The 20,650-nt window shown below is 46.1% G+C and overlaps 1 protein-coding gene across 1 annotated transcript in view; it reads right to left on the bottom strand.

Annotated features, from left to right (window-relative positions):
* The window catches only part of LOC123774871 (uncharacterized), a 90,187-nt gene extending 78,680 nt beyond the window's left edge, over positions 1 to 11,507 (bottom strand). The window contains exon 1 of the mRNA XM_069316578.1: positions 10,948 to 11,507. The gene's annotated coding sequence lies outside the window, so the exon portion shown is untranslated. The remainder of the gene's footprint in view (positions 1 to 10,947) is intronic.
* Positions 11,508 to 20,650: the final 9,143 nt, after the last annotated feature.

Below are 20,650 nucleotides of genomic sequence, written 5' to 3'. Positions count from 1 at the left end.
CCTGAGCAGCTCCCATTGTTAGAAGAGATTACCCAAGATGAAAGACTATCGGATATAGAGGTGACAGCAGAGGATGTAATGAAACAGTTGACAACACTGGATGCAAATAAAGCTGTTGGACCAGACAAAGTATCACTATGGATACTCAAAGAGGCAGCGCAGGCTCTCAGCGTGCCTCTGGCAATGATCTTTAATGAGTCACTTATGTCGGGAGAATTGCCCAGTTGCTGGAAGGAGGCAAATGTCGTACCGATTTTCAAAAAGGGTGATAGGGAGGAGGCACTTAACTACAGACCCGTATCACTGACAAGCATCCCCTGCAAAATACTTGAAAGAATAATTAGGCTAAGACTTGTTGAGCACCTGGAGAGCATTGGGTTTGTAAACAAGCACCAACATGGGTTCTGGACAGGGAAATCATGCCTAACAAACCTTTTAGAATTCTATGATAAAGTAACAAGGATAAGGCAGGACAGAGAAGGCTGGGCAGACTGCATATTTCTTGACTGCCAAAAGGCCTTTGATAGGGTACCGCACATGAGACTGCTATACAAACTTGAGAGGCAGGCAGGAGTAAGCGGAAAGGCCCTAGTATGGGTGAAGAACTACCTAACAGGAAGGAGCCAGAGGGTAATGGTAAGGGGCGAAAAGTCGGACTGGCGAACAGTAACAAGTGGAGTACCTCAAGGATCGGTGCTGGGACCAATCCTCTTTCTAATTTACGTAAATGATATGTTTACAGGAGTGGAATCATACATGTCAATGTTTGCAGATGACGCAAAATTAATGAGAAGAGTTGTGACAGACGAGGATTGTAGGATCCTCCAAGAGGACTTAAACAGGCTGCAGAGATGGTCAGGGAAATGGCTACTGGAGTTTAACACCAGTAAATGTAAAGTTATGGAAATGGGATCAGGTGACAGGAGACCAAAGGGACAGTACACAATGAAGGGGAACAGCCTACCTGTAATGATTCGAGAAAGAGACCTGGGAGTGGATGTGACACCTAATCTAACTCCTGAGGCACATATAAATAGGATAACGACAGCAGCGTACTCTACACTGGCGAAAATTAGAACTTCATTCAGAAACCTAAATGAGGAAGCTTTTAGGGCGCTTTACACTGCCTACGTGAGACCCGTCTTAGAGTATGCCGCGCCATCATGGAGCCCCCACCTGAAGAAACACATAAAGAAACTGGAGAAGGTTCAGAGGTTTGCGACGAGGCTTGTCCCAGAGCTACGAGGGATGGGATATGAAGAGCGGCTGAAGGAACTGAACCTTACGACACTAGAGAAAAGAAGGGAGAGAGGAGATATGATAGGGACATATAAAATACTCAGGGGAATTGACAAAGTGGAAATAGATGAAATGTTCACACGTAATAATAACAGAACGAGGGGACATGGGTGGAAACTGGAAACTTAGATGAGTCACAGAGATGTTAGGAAGTTTTCTTTTAGCGTGAGAGTAGTAGAAAAATGGAATGCACTTGGGGAACAGGTTGTGGAAGCAAATACTATTCATACTTTTAAAACTAGGTATGATAGGGAAATGGGACAGGAGTCATTGCTGTAAACAACCGATAGCTAGAAAGGCGGGATCCAAGAGTCAATGCTCGATCCTGCAAGCACAAATAGGTGAGTACAAATAGGTGAGTACACACATCAGTGGCGTATGCAAGGCTTGGCTTCCACAACTGTGGGTGGATTTGGCTTCCACAACTGTGGGTGGATTTGGCTTCCACAACTGTGGGTGGAGGTGGCTTCCACAACTGTGGGTGGATTTGGCTTCCACAACTGTGGGTGGAGGTGGCTTCCACAACTGTGGGTGGAGGTGGCTTCCACAACTGTGGGTGGATTTGGCTTCCACAACTGTGGGTGGTGGTGGCTTCCACAACTGTGGGTGGTGGTGGCTTCCACAACTGTGGGTGGTGGTGGCTTCCACAACTGTGGGTGGAGGTGGCTTCCACAACTGTGGGTGGAGGTGGCTTCCACAACTGTGGGTGGAGGTGGCTTCCACAACTGTGGGTGGTGGTGACTTCCACAACTGTGGGTGGTGGTGGCTTCCACAACTGTGGGTGGTGGTGGCTTCCACAACTGTGGGTGGTGGTGGCTTCCACAACTGTGGGTGGAGGTGGCTTCCACAACTGTGGGTGGAGGTGGCTTCCACAACTGTGGGTGGATTTGGCTCCCACAACTGTGGGTGGTGGTGGCTTCCACAACTGTGGGTGGTGGTGGCTTCCACAACTGTGGGTGGAGGTGGCTTCCACAACTGTGGGTGGAGGTGGCTTCCACAACTGTGGGTGGAGGTGGCTTCCACAACTGTGGGTGGTGGTGACTTCCACAACTGTGGGTGGTGGTGGCTTCCATAACTGTGGGTGGTGGTGGCTTCCACAACTGTGGGTGGTGGTGGCTTCCACAACTGTGGGTGGAGGTGGCTTCCACAACTGTGGGTGGAGGTGGCTTCCACAACTGTGGGTGGAGGTGGCTTCCACAACTGTGGGTGGAGGTGGCTTCCACAACTGTGGGTGAAGGTGGTTTCCACAACTGTGGGTGGAGGTGGCTTCCACAACTGTGGGTGGAGGTGGCTTCCACAACTGTGGGGGGAGGTGGCTTCCACAACTGTGGGTGGTGGTGGCTTCCACAACTGTGGGTGAAGGTGGCTTCCACAATTGTGGGGAGAGGTGGGTTCCACAACTGTGGGTGGAGGTGGCTTCCACAACTGTGGGTGGAGGTGGCTTCCACAACTGTGGGGGGAGGTGGCTTCCACAACTGTGGGTGGTGGTGGCTTCCACAACTGTGGGCGGAGGTGGCTTTAGAGGACGTAAATGATTTTGGGTAGTAGAACCCCAAGCACAAATACCATAGTTGAGATAAGGATAGATGAGGGAGTAATAGAGCGTCACTAGGGCAGGGCGAGGTACATAATATCTGATCTTAGAAAAATGCCAGCAGTTTTTGAATTTTTTTTTATATATTTAGAATTTGTCTGGAAATTCAGCTTGTGGTCTATGAGAACGCCAAGGAATTTGCCATCTACTTTGTTACAAATTTGGGTATTGTTTATCCTGAGATTTATTTGATTTGAGGATTTATTGCCAAACAAAATACAGAAAGTTTTGTCAATGTTGAGGGTGAGTTTGTTAACAGTTAGCCAAAGATGGACTTTATTTAGCTCAGTATTCACTGTGACATTTAGAGTAAGGGGGTCAGGACTGTAGTAAATGAAGGTTGTGTCGTCAGCAAATAGAATTGGTTTGAGGTGTTGGGAGGCATTTGGAAGGTCATTAATGTAGATGAGAAAGAGGAGAGGGCCAAGTATGCTGCCCTGAGGAACACCGATGTTGATGGGTAGGGTGGGAGAAATTTAAAAGTTTCACAGAAAGATACTGGAGAATGTCAGTAAGGTAAGATATGAGGTATTGCAGGGAGTGTCCTCTGACTCCATAATGATGTAATTTAAGAAGAAGGTTTTGGTGGTTGACAGTGTCAAAAGCCTTACACAGGTCCACAAATAACCCAACAGGAAACTCATTTTTAACAAGAGCTGCATGTATCAAGTTAATCATACTAATAAGTGCATCGTTAGTGCTTTTTTTTTATCTGAATCCATATTGACAAGAGTTAAGTATATTGTATTTGGCTAGATAAGAGTAAAGCTGCTTGTAGATTAGTTTTTCAATTATTTTGACAAGTTAGGCAGGATTGATATAGGTCTGTAGTTGTTAACATCTGTGAGATCACCACATTTGTGGACAGGGGTTACTCTCGCTTTTTTTAGAATATCTGGAAAGGTTTGGAGTTCAAGTGACTTGTTGAAGAGCAATGCAATAGCAGGAGCTAAAGATCTGGAGGCTTTTTTGTAAATTATAGTTGGTATCTCTTCAAGGGCACTAGACTTGGTTTTAAGAAAAAAAATTATCTCATTAACATCCGTGGAATTTGCAGGCGTTACGTACAGAGACTGTGAATAGTTGCCTGTAAGATAGTCCTGAACATCAGTACTGGAAGATGGAATATCATTTGCTATGGATGACCCAATGGAAGAGAAGAACCTATTGAACTCAATAGCAGTTTCAGAGGCTGTAAGCTGACCATCGTTATTGGACAGGAGCATTGGTTTGTTATTTAAAATCTTCTTTGATCCCAATATTTGTGAAATTGTGCTCCATGTTTTCTTAATGTTGCCCTTTGTTTGGGTAAATTTATCTTCGTAGTATTTAATTTTGGCTCTTCTAATTATTTTAGATAGCAATGATGAGTAATTCTTTGAAAATTCTTTGGAGACGGTTCCTAACCTATACTTCTTCTCAAGGTCATGTTTTTTATTAACGGATTTAAGTATTCCCTTTGTAAGCCAAGGATTGTTTAGCCTTTTAGTTGTGACTTGTTTCGTTAGCATAGGACAGTGGGTGTTATAAAGGGTGAGAGCTTTTTGAAGAAAAGATTGCACTGCTAGGTTGATGTCCCCTATGTTACCTAATTCGGACTCCCAGTTGACATTAGCAGCAGCAGCTATTAAATTGCCTATAACAGGTTCATTGTGCAGCCTAAAGCTTATCTCCTTTGTCTCTAGAGGTGGTTTGTTAATGTTAGTTAGGATAAATGTGGAGTAATGGTTTGTACTGCTATCGATGATTATCCCTGAAGTAAGTGGAGAGGTTATGTTGGTCCAGATGTGATCAAGAGCCATGGCAGTACTATCAGTGATTCTAGTAGGTCTAAAGATTAAGGGTATGAGGAAGCAGGAATTCATACTGTTGAGGAAGCTACCAGCAGTAGGGTTTTCAGGCTCGCAGAGGTCAATATTAAAGTCCCTGTGATAATTAGATGGTTTTTGTTCAGTCTATTATTTAGTATTAGATTTCTTAGGTTAGAGTTGAATTCGGACACATCAGTGTTAGGAATTCTATAGACTGCTCTCATAGTCAGGACAGACTCAGCACCCTTGACTCTGAAACTGGCGAAGATATACTCCCCACAGCAGTCTCTAGTTCTAATTACTTTTAAGCATGTCAGTTCTTGGTGGTAGTAAAGAGCAGTACCACCATCTCTCTGAATTGGTCGACAGTTGTGAATTGCTGAGTAGTTTGGCATGTTAAAGAGTTGAGTAGTATCCTCTTTTAACCACGTTTCAGTAAGTATAATAAAAGAGAATTTGTTGTCAACAGTTTCAATCAAGGCACTAACATCATCGAAGTGTTTGCTTAGAGATCTTACATTCAAGTTAATTACAGAGATATTGTGATTATGTGTTAATACATTGTTTACATCATGTGCTGTAAAATATCTGCAATTTTGATCATTAAAGTGATGATTGTCATAGATAGTGGATAAGAGGTTTAGTTCTGGGTCTATACTTGTTTGCATAAGAAGGCTGCTTGTAGGAAAACAAGGCAAGAAAGGCAATTACAAAATAAACAAATTTTGATAGAAAACGGGGGAAAAATAAAAATATAAACACGACTATACAAGACAAACACGAAATGAACAAAAGAAAAAAAGAAAAATGAGGTAGATTGCTTACAATAACGAGGCTAGGCAACCTAGGTAATAAATGAAAGCAAAGAAAAAAGTTGAATAATAAACATAAGCAAATTTAATCTAATGATTATTAACTATAAATAGTTTAGTTATGATCCTATAATTAATAAGAACTAAAGAAAATATTAATGCACTCAATTAATTAAGTCCAATAAACGACAAATATAAATTAAATTAAAATTTGATTTAAAAAAGTTTAACAAAGAGACTTTGGTTATCTAGCCCGCACTAGGTGACAAGGGGGTTAATTATGTTGACTCATTGAGGGGGATAATAAGGCGAGACAAACCACATTGGGTGAGGAAAGTGTTGAGGTTATCCTCATTAGCAATTGTAAACATTTTACCTCCTGAGGTCTTTCTCACTTTAATCATGCCATTTCTAACGAAGCACTGATGAATCGCATCTGGGTATTAATTACGGATTTGACGCAGGCGGTAGAGGAGTTGCTGTCTTTTTCTAGTGAAGCACTCGTTGATGTAGATCCCCTTTCGTTGGGATACAGCTGTCCGGACAAGATGAGATTTTATGGACTGGGTAGCAACCTTGAGGCGAATTTTTCTCTGGTTTTGTCCTGATGGATTCTTTTTGCCTACTCTAGAGGCAACAATAATGTCTGTTTTATTTAGACTGACACACAATTCGTCTTTTATGAGAGCATGAACTATTTCAATACACTTTTCAGCTTCACGTTCCACAGGAATATCTTGGAACGACACAACAACAGAGTCGAGCAGCTTTTGCTGATCTTGTTCATCCTGGGAGATGGAATGTTGGGCGGATAATGTACTGATACATTCAGTCATTGTGTTGAGAAGCTGGTCGTGTTGAGAGCTTCTTCTTGTTTTTCTTTATGGTTTCATCAGTTTTCAGACGTATGTTTTCCTCACGGAGATCATTCAAGTCATGCTGGAGTTGATCTTGGCTAGCCTTATAGTTTCTAATATCCTCGCGGAGAAGGGTTAATTCTTGTTCTTGTTGATGAAGGTTCGCGCGGTTCGCTTGATTCTCAGACTGAAGACTCTGGATGATCGTAATTTGAGTCTCAAGGACTAGGCACAACTTTTTGAACCACTGATTCTCGGCCCAGTTAGGGAAATCCAGTGAGGGACCAGAAGCACGCTTGAATTTCGTATTGTGGGATGTAAGCGTGGAATTAGGAGAGGATTGAGAGAACACAGCTCCCTGACCAGTAATGCGGTAGAGGGAAGAGCAGCACCGCCGCCGCGGAGGTTACCTTACCTTGAGATGCTTCCGGGGCTTAGCGTCCCCGCGGCCCGGTCGTCGACCAGGCCTCCTGGTTGCCGGACTGATCAACCAGGCTGTTGGACGCGGCTGCTCGCAGCCTGACGTATGTATACCCCAGGACCCCAGAGCTTCCAGAGGGAGAAACACGATGGCTGTCAGTGTTGATCGGGATGGATGCCTTGTTAGGGGCTTTGTTGCTCTTATTTTCCTGCGCAGTCTTGTTTTTGAGAGACATAATTGGTTGAGAAGGGACTGGGGTATATGTCGTGGCTGAAACTTGCGTCAGGCAGCGTGGTGGCGGGCAGAGGCGGGCAGCAGCACTGGTACTCACAGCCTGAGAGCATTGTTTTCAATTTTGTTTGATATGGAATGAGTTAATTTGGGTTAGTTACTTTGGATGTGCTATGACATGCTTGGACTCCGTGTACTTAGCTGCCTGTGGGTGGTGATCTACATCATCTGGGGGTAGTTTGAGGGCTGAAATATAGCTTAGAATGAGGAGCACAGCGAGCACTCAACAGTGTCAGACGGTATCTCAACAGTGTCAACAGTGTTGTGATGGTCGACCACCACCAGCGGGTGTTGTGATGACCGACCACAACCAGCAGGTGTTGTGATGGTTGACCACAACCAGCGGGTGTTGTGATGGCCGACCACAACCAGCAGGTGTTGTGATGGTCGAGCCCAGCGGGTGTTGTGATAGTCGAGCCCAGCAGGTGTTGTGATGGTCGACCACAACCAGCAGGTGTTGTGGTGGCCGACGACAACCAGCAGGTGTTGTGATGGTCGAGCCCAGCGGGTGTTGTGATAGTCGACCACCACCAGCGGGTGTTGTGATGGCCGACCACAACCAGCGGGTGTTGTGATGGCCGACCACCACCAGCGGGCGTTGTGATGGCCGACCACCACCAGCGGGTGTTGTGATGGTCGACCACAACCAGCGGGTGTTGTGATGGCCGACCACCACCAGCGGGTGTTGTGATGGCCGACCACAACCAGCGGGTGTTGTAATAGCCGACCACAACCAGCGGGTGTTGTGATGGCCAACGCAACAATTAGTGTCAACAAATGGTCTGGGAAAAACGTCCCGCACATAGACAATCCGCCTCTAAGCTGGCCACAAGAACTGGTTCTGGATTTCGCCCGTCACGATGACGCGCACGCTGTAGGGAGCCTCGAACCGGCCCCCAGGTGTGGCGAGGTCTTCTTGACCTTCCTCACCATCTTCCTCGACACTGTTGCATCTTCCGCACCAGTGTTGCATCTCCTATACCAGTGTTGCATCTCCTATACCAGTGTTGCATCGCTAAACACAGGAGTGCTGCGTAGCTATCCTCATATCCCAGGTCACATGAGCCGGGATATGAGGACAAGGAGCTGGGATAGGAGGACAAGGAGCTGGGATATGAGGACAAGGAACTGGGATATGAGAACAAGGAGCTGGGATGTGAGGACAAGGAGCTGGGATAGGAGGACAAGGAGCTGGGATGTGAGGACAAGGAGCTGGGATATGAGGACAAGGAACTGGGATATGAGGACAAGGAACTGGGATATGAGAACAAGGAGCTGTGATGTGAGGACAAGGAGCTGTGATATGAGGACAAGGAGCTGTGATAGGAGGACAAGGAGCTGGGATATGAGGACAAGGAGCTGGGATAGGAGGACAAGGAGTTGTGATATGAGGACAAGGAGCTGTGATGTGAGGACAAGGAGCTGGGATATGAGGACAAGGAACTGGGATATGAGAACAAGGAGCTGGGATGTGAGGACAAGGAGCTGTGATATGAGGACAAGGAGCTGTGATAGGAGGACAAGGAGCTGGGATATGAGGACAAGGAGCTGGGATAGGAGGACAAGGAGCTGTGATATGAGAACAAGGAGCTGTGATATGAGGACAAGGAGCTGGGATGTGAGGACAAGGAGCTGGGATAGGAGGACAAGGAGCTGTGATAGGAGGACAAGGAGCTGGGATATGAGGACAAGGAGCTGGGATATGAGGACAAGGAGCTGGGACATGAGAACAAGGAGCTGTGATATGAGGACAAGGAGCTGGGATATGAGAAGGAGCTGGGATATGAGGACAAGGAACTGGGATATGAGGACAAGGAACTGGGATATGAGAACAAGGAGCTGGGATGTGAGGACAAGGAGCTGTGATATGAGGACAAGGAGCTGTGATAGGAGGACAAGGAGTTGGGATATGAGGACAAGGAGCTGGGATAGGAGGACAAGGAGCTGTGATATGAGAACAAGGAGCTGTGATATGAGGACAAGGAGCTGGGATGTGAGGACAAGGAGCTGGGATATGAGGACAAGGAGCTGTGATAGGAGGACAAGGAGCTGGGATATGAGGACAAGGAGCTGGTTATGAGAACAAGGAGCTGTGATATGAGGACAAGGAGCTGAGATGTGAGGACAAGGAGTTGGGATATGAGGACAAGGAGCTGGGATATGAGGACAAGGAGCTGGGATATGAGGACAAGGAGCTGGGATATGAGGACAAGGAGCTGTGATATGAGGACAAGGAGCTGTGATATGAGGACAAGGAACTGGGATATGAGGACAAGGAACTGGGATATGAGGGACAAGGAGCTGGGTTATGAGGACAAGGAGCTGGGATATGAGGACAAGGAGCTGGGATATGATGACAAGGAGCTGGGATATGTGGACAAGGAACTGGGATATGTGGACAAGGAGCTGAGATATGAAGACAAAGTTGAAGGAACAGTGACCAACCAATTGAACCATAGGGAATCGAACGCAGACTCTGCAAGCATCGAGGCCGTCTTCTACCGACTGGTCCGAGTTGACTGGTATGTTTATAAGAAAACTAAACTGTTCACCTCACCCAAGTTGACGCACTTTGTTCCATATGGATTAGAATTATACTACTTGTAAGCGTTTTCCTTTCGGCACTATTAACTCTTGCATTTTATGTTCAACTTATTCTGGATAACTTGATAAGCCGATCACGCTCCCAATTAACTAAAGTTTGAATAGGATATAATGACCTTAAAGCGATTACTTCGATACTTAGTGCCTAAGACAAATTACCCACGTAAAAAGATTAAGTTCTTCGGATGACTGTAACTGCAACGAGTGAACACTGGAGACAAACTCAGGTAAAGGCCAGGGTAAACTTATGAGAATAGCTTGAGCTTCGGCAGCCTGCGAGGCGAGGCAAGGAATGGGACATGAGGAAATCAAGGTACTGAAGAAAAGGTACTGAGTTTCCTCAGTTGAGGGAATCAAGGTACTGAAGAAAAGGTACTGAGTTTCCTCAGTTGAGGGAATCAAGGTACTAAATCAACTTTCACTCAGATGGGAAGGTTCCCAAGATGAAGCTCTGTCATGGCTTTGAGCCTGACTGTCACTACATTTAATGTACGTTAGATGTGAGGTACCACTCAATGGATTTATTTTAAACACCTCCATACTCACCTACAGGATGGGTATTAGTGACTCTGTATCTTCTTCACTACCACCCACAGGATGGGTATGGTGGTGGCTGTCTGCCTACTCCACAACCACCCACAGGATGGGTATGGGGGTGGCTGTCTGCCTACTCCACAACCACCCACAGGATGGGTATGGGGGTGGCTGTCTGCCTACTCCACAACCACCCACAGGATGGGTATGGTGGTGGCTGTCTGCCTACTCCACTACCACCCACAGGATGGGTATGGTGGTGGTTGTCTACCTACTCCACTACCACCCACAGGATGGGCATAGAGATGGGTGTCTACCTACTCCACTACCACCCACAGGATGGGTATGGTGGTGGCTGTCTACCTACTCCACTACCACCCACAGGATGGGTATGGTGGTGGCTGTCTACCTACTCCACTACCACCCACAGGATGGGTATAGTGGTAGTTGTCTACCTATACATAATTAACACCAAAGCCCCACATCTAACAAAGGCGATACCCAACTATGGCCATGCAGCGCCTCCATGGTAACTAGAATACTTGCAACTGAAAAGCAGGTTGACACTAGCGTAGCGTAGAGTTGTCTTTACGTACCCCAGCTTGCCCACTGTGGGACGGAGATGCCACAGTGATTAAATGTTATTAAACCAGGATTGTGACATGTTAACCACAACAATGTCGTTTAAGCATATGTATAATGTAGTGTATATTTGGGTACTTACCCGCTTGTCGGTGTAGCTGTAGTTACCGCTGGTGTGTGACTGTCAACACCTGTCTCCCTGTCGGTGCGTCTGCTGGCCTTGTTCCAAACAATTCACATCCGTATTGTTCCTTGATTGCCACTGATTGTCTGCCACTGATTGTCTGCCACTGATTGTCTGCCTCTGATTGTCTGCCACTGATTGTCTGGCACTCGTGTGTACGTTCACCAGGTCAACTAGTAATACCACCCTGGTGTTTGGTTAATGTTTAATGTAGCACGCTAAGGTATCGATAGCCTGTCTACACAGCCCTCTTAGGCCCTCATTGACAGCCTCCTTGCGTACTTTCTAGATAGCATAAGTAACGGTGGTGTAGGAGAGAGGTGGAACATGGCGGGTCACGGTGGATCATGAAGGAGCGTGGTGGTTCATGAAGGAGCGTGGTGGGTCATGAAGGAGCGTGGTGGGTCATGGAGGAGCGTAGCCAGTCAAGGGTGTGTGTGGCGGAGCGTTGTAACTAGGTGTTGCCAGCAGCAGGTCAACGCGCTGACTGCTTCCTGGTGCAGTAGTGCAGGTAGATCCCCCGCGCCTGGGGATACATGCATGCTGGACTCGTGTATCCCACTGCAGTGAAATGATTGCACCCCCTGCAGTTTCTGTACGCTATTTTATCCCTCCTGGGAGCCGGTCGGCTGAGCGGACAGCACGCTGGACTTGTGATCCTGTGGTCCTGGGTTCGATCCCAGGCGCCGGCGAAACAATGGGCAGAGTTTCTTTCACCCTATGCCCCTGTTACCTAGCAGTAAATTAGGTACCTGGGTGTTAGTCAGCTGTCACGGGCTGCTTCCTGGGGGTGGAGGCCTGGTCGAGGACCGGGCCGCGGGGACACTAAAGCCCCGAAATCATCTCAAGATAACATCAAGATATAACCTCCTTATATTTGTGTTTGTTTTACACTGAAGCTATAACGCAGCTATAACGTATCACCACTGATACCCGCCACTAAGCAGGTTGTTGATAATTATGACTAACTTAAAGATAGTTACTGCCGCCACCACCTTCGTCTTTGATCAACCTAGTGACCGGCGACGAAGGATACCGGTCACGGGAGAGTTAACATTGTGAGTTCAGGATATCACAGGGGGGGTTATCTTGAGATGATTTCGGGGCTGTTTAGTGTCCCCGCGGCCCGGTCCTCGACCAGGCCTCCACCCCCAGGAAGCAGCCCGTGACAGCTGACTAACACCCAGGTACCTATTTTACTGCTAGGTATCAGGGGCATAGGGTGAAAGAAACTCTGCCCATTGTTTCTCGCCGGCGCCTGGGATCGAACCCAGGACCACAGGATCACAAGTCCAGCGTGCTGTCCGCTCGGCCGACCGGCTCCCCAGCTCCGGCCGACCGGCTCCGGAGGGGGGGTGAGAACACGGCTCACTTCCACTATTCCCTGGCAACTCTCTATGAATAATTACAGGAACGGATGGATATAACAGATGGACAATTTAGTAATATATATTTATTTAATTGAGCTCGATATAAAAATCCTAATCTATCTTCCCTATCAAGGCAATAGAATATCAACACCTGCGATGTTAGAACCTATGGGGACCAGTACTCACTCAAGAACAGCAGTGAAGAAGTTTCCTTAAAGATACCAGATCGTCAGTCTGGTACCCCAGACTCTTGCCTGGAAAGAAACACAGCACACACTCTCCTCTCCCTCGAGTGATTGATTGATAAAGATTAAGCCACCCAAGAGGTGGCACGGGCATGAATAGCCCGTATGTAATACAATTTTTTGTTCAGTAATTCTTTTCAGTGTTCTGAGGTTGCATTTAACCATCAAGCTGTTATCGCGGGGGAGGATACTGCTTGACAGTCTTTATGAGGGTGTCCAGCTGCTGGACACCTTTGTTGACCAGGAGAGTGGCTCTGTTGATGGCTTCAGGGTGGCCATTGCAAGATTCAGGGACTCTTAAAGCTCTTCTAAGGTCGTTGGACTTCACATTCCAGAAGATAGTGAAGTAATGGCTTGTCTGTGACAGTTTGGCAGAAGATGCACTCTCTCTGTCGGGGTTCACCAATCTCCCAGTTGCATCTGTAACCTAGACGTAGTCTATATAACCTAACTGCTATTTCCCTGTGGTTTCCTTTGGGGATATTTAACCTTTCTAATTTGGTTGCCTGAAGATACCATGTTGCAGATGGCGAACCTTCAGCTATTCTCTGGTGCAGGTAGGCTTTGTTGAGATGTGAGAGTTTTTTGGTGATGATGTTTTTTATGTTCTCTAGGCTGGGTTGAATTGTTTTATGTATCACTGGATGACGAGTTGCCAATATAGCAAGTTCATCAGCTTTCTCATTTAATAGGATTCCAACATGGGATGGGATCCAGTTTAAAGTTATGTTGAGTCCTTTGCCTTTAGCGACTGCTCTAAGATACAAAATGGTGATAATTATTTCCACATTATCTTGCCACTGTTTTTGTCCTAATATTTGAAGTGCAGCTTTTGAGTCTGTGTGTATGATTGCATTTTGAGTGTTTTGTGCAATCACATATGCGAATGCCTGTTGTATGGCAAACAGCTCAAGTTTGGGTTGATGATACTAGTCCTCCCAGTCTCCAATATGCCTGTACACTGGCCGTGCAAAGAGCAGCGCCAGCACTCTTATATTCTGTGTCCACCGATCCGTCTGTGAAGATGTGGGTGGCTCCTGCTATGCTATACATTTGCTTTTTAATTATGCGCCTTAGGATTGTCGGATCATAGGCAGCCTTTTTCATTGGGAGACTTTCTATTACTATTTTGAAAGTAGGCTCTTCCCACGGCGCGGAAGGAGTGTAATTTGGGTGTGATTGATCACCCTCTCTATCAAGAATCATGCTTTTTAAATGCAGTCTGTTTAGGACATTTCCTGCTCTTGCAGCCCAAGAGTTTCCATTGTTTTGGCCTAGTCCAACCACCATGGCCTATCCGTACTGGGATTCGATCAGGAAAAATAATTATCTTACTGATAATTGTAGCTGTTCTTCTTGAAGAGAAGGCAAACCCGTTTCCAGTCTTAGAGTTTCAAGCCTGGTCCACATGGGGCCTCCCAGTGCGGCTCTCATAGCATTGTTTTGGGCAACTTCAAGCTTTTCCCACTGTTGGTGTGATAGACATGTGAGTGCAGGGGCGGCATAGTCGATCACTGATCTGACTGCCTGTACATAGTATGTGCGAAGGACTTGCAGATTGGCTCCTCCAGAGAGGGAGGTTAGCGACCTGAGGATTGCCGTCCGGGCCGCAGTTCGCTCTCTCAAGTAAGTGACCTCAGCATTAAAATTCATGTGTGTGTCCAGGATTATTCCTAGATACTGATAGGTGTCGACCCATTCAATTGGTTGACCCTGTACTGTGAGTTGGATGTTGGGCTTCGCTATTTTTATGGGCATGGCTTTTGTCTTTGAGGGGTTGAGTTTGATACCAATCTGTTTTGCCTCTTTACTGATGCAGTCTAAGCATTTGGGTGCAAGGCGCGCCGCATCCCTTCCTTTTATGATGATGACAAAGTCGTCCGTGTAGTTTAGCAGCCTGCAGTGATGTGGGAGTTTCAACCTCATTATTCTTTCCATTAAACAGTTGAAGAGAAGAGGGCTGAGAATACCTCCTTGTGGTGTACCATTTTCATGTCTTTTGTACTCAGAGTCTGTGCCATGAAGTTTTACTCTTGCTTCTCTGTTTATGAGACAGTTTTTGGTCCAGGAGAGCAGGTTGCCTCTGACCTCTTTGTCAATGAGGCAGCAGAGAATAGCTGGGGTGCTAGCCAGTTCAAAGGCTTACTCGAGGCCCAGGAATATCAGCATTCCTGGTCTGTCATTCAAGTGGGCTAACAGAGTTGTAATACATTCCACTGTGCCAACCCCTCTTCTATAGGCATACATATCATGGTGCAGTTTAGGCATTTTCCACTCCAGTCTGTTGAGTGCCATTCTGTCAGCCGTCTTGGCTGCACAGCTTTGGATAGAGATGGGCCTGGGATTAGCTGGATCTTTGGGTTTTGGGATCGGCACTATGTCTGCTCTATTCCAAGCTGTAGGAGAAGGCCAGGCTAAATTAATTAACCTTAGGTATGCAGCGTCTCCCTCTGGTCCGAGGTTTCTAATCATTTCGTAGGTTATTTTGTCGTCTCCAGGGGATGTATCCGCGTAGATTTTCTTAGCCCTATTGAGCTTATCCAGTGTGAAAGGGGGTATTAGTGTCAGAGACGTGAACAAATCCACAAGGGCCGTGATGAGGATTCGAACCTGCATCTTCACATGCAGTAAGGATTCTGCGCCAACTTTCTTCCTCTAATCCTGTCTGCACTGCTAATACATCTGGAGGAATTGCTGGCTGCTCTTTCTGCAAACCTGGTTGGCAGTACTTCGGCTTCCTGTTGAGGATCCTTGGGGTGTGGAGCTTTAGGTGTTTTATTTCCTTTGGCCTGGTGGATTTTCTGCTACATCTCTCCAAGAGAGGTGTGTTCATTCAGGTGTGAACACCATTCCAGCCACTTTTGTTCTTTTATTAGTCTTCCTCTCCTCGATTGATGAAGATTAAGCCACCCAAAAGGTGGCACGGACATGAATAGCCCGTAAGTGGTGGCCCTTTTGAGCCATTAGCAGTATCAAGAGCTGATACTGGAGATCTGCGGAGGTCCGACTGCACCCTGCGTGACGGGAGATGACTTCCGTTCCTCTCCCTCGATTGATTGATTGATTGATTGATAAAGATTAAGCCACCCAAAAGGTGGCACGGGCATGAATAGCCCGTAAGTGGTGGCCTTTTTGAGCCATTACCAGTATCAAGAGATGATGCTGGAGATCTGTGGAGGCGCGACTGCATCCTGCGTGACGGGAGATGTCTCCCGGACCAAATGGTCTCCGCTATTCCGATTGATTGATTGATGAAGATTAAGCCACCCAAAAAGTGGCACGGGCATGAATAGCCCATAAGTGGTGGCTCTTTTGAGCCATTACCAGTATCAATAGATGATACTGGAGATCTGTGGAGGTGCGGCTGCACCCTGCGTGACGGGAGATGTCTCCCGTGTCCCCTCCCTCGATTGATTGATTGATGAAGATTAAGCCACCCAAAAGGTGGCACGGACATGAATAGCCCGTAAGTGGTGGCCCTTTTGAGCCATTAGCAGTATCAAGAGCTGATACTGGAGATCTGCGGAGGTGCGACTGCACCCTACGTGACGGGAGATGACTTCCGTTCCTCTCCCTCGATTGATTGATTGATTGATTGATAAAGATTAAGCCACCCAAAAGGTGGCACGGGCATGAATAGCCCGTAAGTGGTGGCCTTTTTGAGCCATTACCAGTATCAAGAGATGATGCTGGAGATCTGTGGAGGCGCGACTGCATCCTGCGTGACGGGAGATGTCTCCCGGACCAAATGGTCTCCGCTATTCCGATTGATTGATTGATGAAGATTAAGCCACCCAAAAAGTGGCACGGGCATGAATAGCCCATAAGTGGTGGCTCTTTTGAGCCATTACCAGTATCAAAAGATGATACTGGAGATCTGTGGAGGCGCAACTGCACCCTGCGTGACGGGAGATGTCTCCCGGACCAAGTGGTGTCCCCTCCCTCTCTCGTAACGAGCTTTTATACTCGTCTATCCCCAATTTTCCGTTGAATTGACGGATTTGAATCTGGTAACAAGGGATTACCTTCCAACTCTGGAAACTACTGGAGGTGAGGTATTTTTTGACCTTACCTCACCTCCCTGTGAATGTCTCGTAAGTCAGGTATAATCCCAAGTCTCCACTCAAGTCACCTCAATAACTGTTACAAAGCCTAACTATCACTGATGATAGTATTTAGCTTGTGAACATTAGTCAACTAGGAAATTTGGAAAAAATAACATAAACGATATCCTAAAGCTTTCTCTCAAGATTGTAAACAGTAGATTATAAAATGTATTTTCTATCGTAAAGATCATTGGTTTGTATAAAAATCCAACACTACCAGTAAATAAGAAAGAAAGAAACAGAACACTGGTTTTCATGAATGATGTAGTAGGATCTACAACCTGTTTAGGTATGAATATGTTGACGTCAAACACCTCGTGCGCGCTAGAATAAAAAAACACAACATTTTATCCCATTTTTTTAATCTCTTATTTTCGTTGGATTAGGTTATGCTCGGTGAGGTTACATTAGGATTAGAATAGGTTAGGTTGGTTGGGTTAGAATAAGTTAGGTTGGTTGGGTTAGGTTACTTTTTGTTTTTAATAATGTAGTGATGACTTTGAGAGGTATACATACTTTCCTCAGGTCTTAGACCCTTGCACTGTTCCTCCCTCATCCTCACTGTTGGACCCACGTTTTCTATTATATTTTGAACTACAGAAAAGTATAAACCTTTAAGGTAAACTAATCTATCCTACATATTTCGCTGAGAGGACGTTTCCGACTGCAATAAAGCAATATAATGCTATATTATTTATATAGCAGGCTGTTAAACAACGTTTGTGTATTTGAATGCGCAGAGATATAATGTATCATCATGGATAAATCCAAATCACAGACCATTGTTAATTGTACTCAACACATCTTATTCTTTTTACCCATTAGTTTTAAGCTTTAGTCATTAATGTTTTTCCTGCCCGAAATGCTTTGCGTAATAGTGGCTTTAGGCATTGTATGTACTAGCTCTATCTATAAAGCCAACAAACTTTGTAAAATCTCTTTATGTATGTACCTTACCTAAATAAAATTATTATTATTATTATTATTATTATTATTATTATTATTATTATTATTATTATTATTATTATTGATCTATAGTCAAGCATGAAACTTAGTTGAAGGAAGTTCAGAAGTTTATCACCAGAGTAATTACGAGGAAAAGCGACAGGACTACAACTTCATGTTACTGGAAGACTAAATACTGGCGTAGTGAGGAGGCTGCACGAGGAGTAGTCCGCTTCAGGGGGCAGCCAGAACGTGCCATTTTGGAGTGGTAAAATAACAGGAAACTTTATTCACCAAATGAAAAAGTTGCCTTGGAGCCAACGCGCATATTTCTATAAGAAGACCTGGCACGCTGTGTAGTTTGTCTATGGCGATTTTTTCAAAATACATCTCTTGTGTTTGTAAGAATTAATTATAAATAAATAAATAAATATTTTTTTATTCAGGATAAGGACATACATAGTCGATTTACAAATATAATTGTGGAGGGAACCACATTCAAAGTGCCCGCCAAAGGAGACATTTTACAGTATAGGCAGGGCTGTGCCCTGATTGGTGGACGGCGACGGCGCACAGCCTACCCGCGCAGGGCCAGATTTGAACTACATGTGACCCCGTGCGGACGACGCCTACCCAGCACCACTGGCACTTAGGATATGTGCCCATAGGACCCCTAAAGAGGCCTTGACTCCCTCTGTCCTACCCTTCCTGAGGAGCCTAGACTTGCTCCACCTGCCCTACCAGCCCTACCTCTCCCTACGACGACAGTTCAAGGTGAAATATTACTGTACTATTGTTGTAACACGTGGGGTCACCTCCACATTGGCGCAGTGAGTAAACGTTCCCACGCGGTGATCAAGAGGACCTCGCCAAGATATCTAGTTAGTTTAGTTCATTTATTATGCACCCCATACCCATCTTGTGGGCGGTAGTGGAAAGGGTTACAGAGGCACATAATGGGCTCAGGGACTGAACCCCACAATTCATTTAGCTAAGCAAGTTACAATCTTGATGAGCTAGTTACAAAATTCAATTTAAGTCATCACATCAACAATGGGTTCGAGATCGACCTCAAGTACAGGTTCTAAATTAAGCAACTGACATATGTGGAGAGCTAGTGTCAAAATTTATATGTTTGTCCTGCACACCGCCCCCCATCCAGTGGGCAGCGGTGGATAGGTTACAATCACTTAGTTACTACCTACAGTTAGCAAACTGGGGATATTTGGCTAAAATTTCTGGTAGCAGATCATTTTGAATGAAATATTGACACATCGCTGGAACATTGGTTATAGAATTGTCTCTAAATTCACGTATCTTTTCGCACTCCATCACATAGTGACGGATATCTGCATCATCGTTCTGCCGACTTCAGTCAAGACGTCTTAGATAGTGTTCAACGTTTCCAGTCTCGAATTACTGGCTTTGGTTGCACCATAGATGTTCTTCGGCTTGTTGTTCAATAGCGGTGCCCAAGATATTTCAACCCCTGTTTTTTTGTGCATATGTTTTATTCCACATCTCGTGCAATCCCCCAAGATTCTCCATAAGTTCCAGTTATCAGTGTTTTATACGGATTATTTCCCCGGATTTTTTGCATTTTATTGTCTTGTCCCCCAAGCACCGATTCCCGCGGTCCCTAAGTTTTTTGAAGAAGGGGAGACGAGTACCACCATTCACACGGAATACGGGCCACCGTTCAGGAGCATATCCGACCTGTATTGTTTACGAATCCGCTCGCGGAGGATTTCAGGCTGTCGTTCCCGAGCGCATCCGTCTCCAGTGTGTTTACTACAGCGACGCCGGTCCCAAGCTCTGCAGTGTGCTTGCTACAGGTCTGTTACTTTCTCATTTCTACTGTTAGCTAGACGTAACCTGTTCTAGGCTTTCTACAGAAGTAACGGCTCAAGGGGAACAGATACATTAAGTGAGCCAGTGAGTTTGTGTTCATACCAGATTTAAGGTGGATGATGATCCGCCCTGCACACAGTTCCCCACGTTCACCTGAAAAAAGTGTTTTTGAGAACCCTCAGCCCAGTGCTTATGAAAATCAGGCACGTTGCTAGTTGAAGTTCCTCAAAGTGCCTGCCATATCAGATTTTCCAGTTTTGCAAGTGCAGTAAGTGCCCAGTTTTTGTCTAAGCCTCAAGTGATTTAGGTACCAATTAAGTGTGCAGTGTTTTATGTTGCTTGAAACACACCTGGCCCCATCATTTACATTATTGACTGTGCAGTGCTTATTTTTCCTTGTGGGACATTTATCTCTATCTCTGAACATTGGAACCTTAAGTGTGGCCATTGATGTCTGTTTTTTTGTTTGGTGTGATATACATGTGAGGTGCTTGGCCCCAGATCTAAGGCTTATTACCAGGTGTGGCACGATATATTTGAGCTTTAGTTTTCGACACCAGCACAATGGCTCCAATCAAGATAAACTCTGCTTCGGCTGCTGAGCTGCAGCTGCTACCGGGTGTAGGAGATACATTGGCCGCTCGCATTATCAAGTTTCGGCATCGCCACGTGATCACGGAGGATAACATTTATGATATCAACCCCCTTCGGGCCACACCCGATTTGATGGCTGCTATATCATTTGAGGTGGACCCGTCCCAACAGAGCCCCGGGCCCTCAGGTCAGGGGGCAGGAAGTCGTTCATCGACCTCGTCCAGCGAAACGGGTACCCGCCGTTCCTCTAGGGGTGCCGCCAGCGGCAGACAACGTGGATGCCGACCTCAGTCACCAGCCTACTCCAGGGCTAGTGGCCTGCAAGGTACTTGGCAGGGGAGCCCCTCCCACCATCGATCGACTCGATCAAGGAGACGGCCAGCTCGACACTCGTCACACAACTCTCGGACTTCCGATTCGGATGCCTCTCTATCCCGCAGCAGGCGGACAGGTTATCGCCAACAGAAAGAGACCTCCTGCACACCACCTCGGGCGTTGGACTATGACGGGAAGTCAGGTTGGGCCACCTTCTACCGCCGCTTCACGTCTT

Source organism: Procambarus clarkii, chromosome 84 (genome assembly GCF_040958095.1).
Source record: "Procambarus clarkii isolate CNS0578487 chromosome 84, FALCON_Pclarkii_2.0, whole genome shotgun sequence".
Classification (NCBI taxonomy): Eukaryota; Metazoa; Arthropoda; class Malacostraca; order Decapoda; family Cambaridae; genus Procambarus; species Procambarus clarkii.
The sequence above is the reverse complement of the archived record's forward strand: the minus strand, read 5'-3'. Positions and strand labels throughout refer to the sequence as shown.